Below are 6,785 nucleotides of genomic sequence, written 5' to 3' on the forward strand. Positions count from 1 at the left end.
AGCAGTCAGGGGGGCGAATCATTTTGTTTTTTTTTGCCCGGACGCACTTCCTTGCGTGCGAAGGTTTAGCTAGTGGTTCCCAGCAGTCAGAGGGGAAACGTTTTTTTCGCAAAATACGGTGGCCCGTCCGGTGGGTCCCCGCTGTCAGGTGGAGGAATAATTATTTTGCGCGTAATAAGGAGGCACTTCCTTGCTACGGCCGTGGACCCAGCTGTCAGCGTCTCCACGCACAGTACTCTTCCGATGGAAGTCCGTCGTTGACCACATTGACCACGCCGCGCCGAGAGCACCACGGCGGTGGAAAACGGCGAGGCCTAGGAAGGGGACGACACGGAGGCAGGGAAGACTCGGCAGTTGTTTCCCACACGGAGGGGAGTACGACTGTACGAGGGTTTACTGGTTCATCTGCCGTCGCCGGAGAATTACAGCAGGTGTGGGTGAGTAGAGGGATGGCTAGGCCAGCGATGGGAGTACGGTGGGGCGGTGAGGCCTGCGCGGCAGCACAGCCGGCCGCGGGGAGGAGGGAGCAGGTAGTCCCGCCGGCGCTTGTTTGAGCAGCTGGAGCAGGAAGAGCAGAGATTGAAGAAGCACGACGGCCGTTGGATGGACATCCAACAGTCAGTGCTTTTGCGTCAACCTTTTTTTAGGAAAGCCTCAAATCTGTGGAAAACAGCATACAGCCCATCTGCCATTATTTCTAATAATTTACAGCCCATTTGCTAATTCTTAAGGGTTTTTTTGGAGCCCATATTCTTTTTGTTAGCATTACAGCCCATATTGTGGCCACGGTTAAAAAATTATACGAAATTTTGCATATTTCGGTGCGGTCCGAACTGTTTTAATCCCGAAATTTTGACTCACATTCTAACTGATTTTAAAAATAAATGTATATCAATATAAAATCCAACAAATTCTCCATGCATAAAAATTAATGTTATTTAAAATCTTGAAATGAAAGAAACTAATTGCCGGTTTGATGTGTTTTAAAAATGTACAACCCATTTCTCATTACTGATGGGCCATTTTCTCGGCCAGCCGAATGAAAGCTCCCCTCGTCTTGAAAGATTTGCATCCCAACAGGCCTGACAAAGCGACTTACTTGGCAAATCACAAAAAAACTGGGCTGTGGCCGTGGACCTAGCTGTCAGCCTCTCCACGTACAGTACTCTTCCGATGGAAGTCGTTCCTTGACCATGTTGACCACGCCGCGCGGAGAGCACCACGGCGGTGGACGACGGCGAGGCCTAGGAAGCGGACAACGCGGAGCCGGGGAAGACGCGGCAGTGGAAGCCCGCGCGGAGAGGAGTATGAGGGTTTACTGGTTCGGCTGCGGTGTGAGGCTGCCGTCGCCGCAGGGCCTGGCCTACGGTGGGAATAGTAGGGGGCGGTGAGGCCTCTGCAGCAGCACAGCCGGCCACGGGAGGCAGGAGCATGCGGCACGACCGACGCTGCTTTGGGCGGCTCGAGCAAGAACACCAGAGGTTGAAGAAGCACTATGGCCGTTGGATGGACATCATACGGTCACTGGAGTATTGACTAAGTTGACAAAGCCCTCCGTCCCCGTCAACTTAGTAGGCCCACAAGTCAGCCCAACAATATGGTGGGTCCCAACTAGCAGGGGGTATTCATTTTTTTGGGCGTAATAAGGAGGCACTTCCTTGCGTGCAAAGATATAGCTGGTGGGTCCGACCTGTCAGCGGGGGGAACATTTTTTTCATGAAATACAGAGGCCCTTCCTGTGGGTCCTAGCTGTCAGGTGGAGGAATCATTATTTTGCACATAATAAGGAGGCATTTCCTTGCGTGCGGCCGTGGACCCAGCTGTCAGCCTCTCCACGTACAGTCCACTTCCGATGGATGTCGTTCATTGACCACGTTGACCAGGCCGCGCCGAGAGCACCAGGGCGGTGGACGATGGCGAGGCCTAGGAAGGGAACGACACGGAGCCAGGGAATACTCGGCAGTTGTTTCCCACACGGAGGAGTACGAGGGTTTACTGGTTCGTCTGCCGTCGCCGGAGAATAACAGCATGTGTGGGTGAGTAGAGGGATGGCTAGGCCAGCGATGGGAGTACGGTGGGGCCGTGAGGCCTGCGCGGCAGCATAGCCGGCCGCGGGAGGAGGGAGCAGGCAGTCCCGCTGGCGCTTGTTTGAGCGGCTGGAGCATGAAGAGTAGAGATTGAAGAAGCACGACAGCCGTTGGATGGACATCCAACAGTCACTGCTCTCGTGTGTTGACTAAGTTGATAGGGCGTTGCGTGTGCGTCAACCTTTTTTTATGAAAGCATACACGTCAACCTGTAGTAGGCGCACAAGTCAGCCTCAAATCTGTGGAAAACAGCATACAGCCCATCTGCCATTATTTCTAATAATGCACAGCCCATTTGCTAATTCTTAAGAATTTTTTTGGAGCCCATCTTCTTTTTGTTAGCATCACACCCCATATTGTGGCCACGGTTAAAAAGTATATGAAATTTTGCATATTTCGGTGCGGTCAACTATTTTTAATCCAGAAATATCGATTCACATTCAAACTATTTTGAAAAATAATTTCTATAAATATAAAATCCAAATAATTGTCCACGCATAAAAATCAATGGAATTTAAGATCTTGTAATGAAAAAAAATTGAAACTAATTCCCGGTTTGATGTGTTTTAAAAATGTACAACCCATTTCTGGGCAAACCGAATGAAACTCTCCTCGTCTTGAAAGATTTGCAGCCCAGCAGGGCCGATAAAGCAAGTAGGCCTTGTTTGGGTATTTCTTTAAAAAAATAGAACTGGGCTAGCCATTTTCAGCAAGAAAAAAACACAACTGGGCTCATGATGTGGTAAACATAAATAAAACCCTGGCTAGACGGGCCACAGCCCCCGCACAGCCCGGATGTTACCCTGATCTGTCACTAAAACTAGTATAAATAACAACTGCTTGTTCCTCAAAAAAAAACTGCGCGACTTGCTGGGTCCCTGGTGTCAGCCGCTCGTAGTGTAATTCTCTCGTTTATTGACTATGTTGACAATGGCGTGAGCCCCAGATGTCCAACCATTAGGAGGAACCATATTTTTGGGCTTGTACTATAGAGGCACTTGCTTGCGTACTGCCATGACGCTGGTGGGTCCCTACTGTCATCCTCTCCACGTACAATCATCTCCTTGTTCCTCTCGGTTGTTGACGACGTTGACAACGCAAGAGGGCGGCGCACAGCGCACGGCGAGCGAACCAAGGCCGCAAGGCGGAGGACGACGGCGAGGCCTCGGACGGAACGAACAGGAGCCGTTGAAGATGCGCCGGTCCAGTCGCAGGCGGAGGGGAGTACGAGGGTTGACTGGTTCGGGCGCGGGTGCGTGTTGGGGCTGACATCACCGGAGAATAACAGGACGTGTGGGGGAATAGAGGGAGGGACTGGCCAACGTTGGAGGGTACGTACGGTAGGGCGGCGGAGGCGCAGCCAGCCATGGGAGGCGGGAGCAGGCGGAGCCGACGGGGTAGTTTGGTTTGGGCGGCTGGAGGAAGAAGAAGACAAGAGATAGAAGATACACGACAGATGTTGGATGTCAATCCAACGGCTGGTAGGCAGAATCGTTTGTTGACTGGCTAGTAAGTCGACACCACCTTGGATAGGCTATTTCCTCGTAGGTCCCAAATGTCAGAATCCAAATCTGTCACGGTCATGCAGCCTTTCCTATGAAAATTTACAGCCCATTTGATGTGCTAGTTCGAAATAAGTTTGTGGGTGCTGGTGGGGGCTAATCACTTGGCTTCTGTAATGCATAGTGAGCTCAGGCAACCGGCGAGAATGATGTTATTTCCCTTGGTTGGGATTTGTTACAATATTTCACTCTAAATTAAACGAATGGCAAGCCATTTGCCTTGTTTCAAAGAAAATATGATAGTCACAGCCGAGTTGAAAAGGGCGGGAACATCTAACTCCAGCTTACAAACTGTACAAAAGCACGAGGGTTAATTGTTCATCAGGTTTACAAAAAAACCAGATTGAAAAGGGCAACAACATCTAACTCCAGCACTGTTTTCAGCAGTCACAGTCAAATGGATCGGTCAGGTCCATAGAATGAACATCCTGGGTCGTAAAATTTACTGGATTATGACCACAATATGTTGTAAATAGAAGCCCGGCACGTTCAGAAGCTCTTTTGCCCACCTGAAACTCCTTTTTTTGCTCTTCGACATACCCATCCGTCAAAACCATGCTGCTGATAAACTTAAGCCTGATGGACAATAGTAACCTCGCATTCAGCAGGAAGAATGTGACAAATCTTGTGTTTGCACGGTTGGCTACATATCGTTCTAGCATTATTATCTTCAATCGAATCTCATGAGAAGTGAGAAAATCCCGATGCTTACGAATCCACCGATTGGTTATAACTTTCTTACCCCGTCCTGTTGCCTAAATAGACATGAAGATTGAAAACAGTTAAGGTCTAAAAGAAGAGTGTTGAAAGAGCAACAGCTGAACGGTTAATTCTAGTACACTATATGCGGGCTTCCAATGTGTGTGAAATTATCACCTTTATATACAACTTCTCCAGACATGGAAAGCATTGTAGCAAGCCAATAATCTTGTTTAGATCAAAACTATTCATTTGGATATATAAGATCTTGACAGAATCCAGCACCATTGATAGGCCATCCATGGAGAAACTCTTCATTGAGCATAGAACATAATATTAGTACAAAATGTGTACTCCAAGATGATATATAAATTATGCGCAGAAATTTAAAATGCAGCTTATGGTTACAAGTGTAGATGATAATATAAAGTACCTGAAGAACTGTGGAGCCAAACACCATATTGAAATGAGCACAGAGATCATGTATTACACCCAAGGTCTCCAGTTTAGGCGCAGAGAGGACGGTTATTTGCAACGGTGAATAACTAGAATCAAGGATCAACTTTGAAGTGAAGGGGCATCTTGGATGATGAGCTGCCTTCCGTCAAAAGAAATTCCAATTCTTACAAGGTTAGGCGACTTTATTTGGAGACAACCGATTCTAACTGTGAAAACAAGCACCAAGCACTCCAGCGTAGGGCAACTGGAGTGGATGATGTTGTGCAATGAGGCCTCCGATATACGAACCCGCACAAGTGAAAGTTTCTTGAGAAATGGGAGTCGAAGGTTTAGTACCAGATTGTCTGGTAGGTAGCACAGCGCAAAGGTGGCGGTGTGGAGAGAGGACGAAAACCGCGAGATGGACATCGGTGCTGAGGGCACAAGTTCATGGCGTTCGGTATGTGGTATGTGATTTCCAGGGGAATAGTAGAACTCAAGCAGCTGTAGTTCTGTGAATTCAGGGGATTTCAGCCAGGCGTCCACCGTGCAGGGCATGTTATGCTTGCTCAGGTAGCATGACGGGATGTAGAGGCTTTGAACGGAGCCCTGGTGGGAGGAGATGATGGCTCTGGGGATTTCAAAATCATTGAAGAGAGATAGCTGAAGACAATCGAGATTAAGGGGCACGGCGCGCCATAGAGGGCGCCACCGAATTGAGAGGACTTGGGTGCGGCAGCAATCCTTGGTGGGGAGAAGCGAGATGATCTCCCCAAGGACGGCGTCCGGGAGATCGCTGATGCGGTCCACCCGAGATTCTACGGGTTCCTGGGATCCGGTGGGGGCGGGGTCGCCGCTTCTCCCCGCACTGCCGGGTGCGGGATCTACAACAGGCGTCGCCGCTGGCAGGAGCCTCATCTGCTTGGCGCTGGGGTCAGCCGACTCCATTTTCCTCGAGGGAGTCGCGTCGCGCTCATGGATTTGAGCAGAGTAATGAATGACGAGCCTAGTTGTAGTGCGAGCGAAGAAGAAGGGGAGCTGGGGGTTTTCTGTAGGAGTGAGGAAGAAGGGGAGCAGGGGTTTTCTGTAGGAGTGAGGTGAGGAATTTGGGGGTACGAGTGGAGCGAGCTGACGTGAGGTGGGTGGGAGCGAGGAGGAAGAAGAGCACCCAGTGTGGATGGGATTTTGAATTGATTTTACTATTTACTGGTGTGGATGGGCTGTTTTGTCTTGGGCCCAGAGAAACAATTACTACTAGTACAGTGGAGACACTCTACAGCTACCCAGAAAAACAATTACTACTAGTACAGTGGAGACACTCTACCGCTTCTGGCTCCTCCTAGGTCATTGAAACGTCTCCCTCTACTGAATGCCGTTATACTTTTGTTCACTGACATGCGGGTCATGCAGCACGCGGGCCCAAATGCCATCCACCAAATTAGAAGGCAGTATGCAGGCGGAGAGTCACCCCGGTTGTAGCGCGGCAGTAATGAGCCGTCGTATCACAAAACCCCACCTCCCCGCAGTCTAAGTTTGACGGACGAAGCAACCATCATTTCACTCTTCGCTGAATCCCCTTCTCCCTCGGACTATCCTTCTCCCTCACCGTCTTCAAGAAAGGCAACACTCGCATCTGCCACTGTTCTTCTCTCCGAACGAAGGGAAGGTAAGCGGATCCGTGATGTTGTTATATTTTCGTTCAGAGAAAAAAAAAGAACTTTTGCAAAGCACTAACCGATCCTCACTCTCTTTTTTGTTTCATTGTCATTGCGATTGTGTTTTCCTTTCAGTGGTCTCCTAGTATTCGTCAGTTTCATGATGGACCAAGGAGAACCAGGCAAAGATCTGCCGATATTGGAGCAGACGCGGGAGGCTGATCCCCACGAGACAGAGAGCCCAAGAAGATGGAGGCAACCACCGAGCTGACCCCAGATATACTCACGGCCACTACTGAGATGGTCAACGCCCCGTTTGAGGTTACAGCCCCCGTGGCACTGCA

The sequence above is a fragment of the Triticum aestivum genome, chromosome 5D, assembly GCF_018294505.1.
Source record: "Triticum aestivum cultivar Chinese Spring chromosome 5D, IWGSC CS RefSeq v2.1, whole genome shotgun sequence".
NCBI classification, from domain to species: domain Eukaryota; kingdom Viridiplantae; phylum Streptophyta; class Magnoliopsida; order Poales; family Poaceae; genus Triticum; species Triticum aestivum.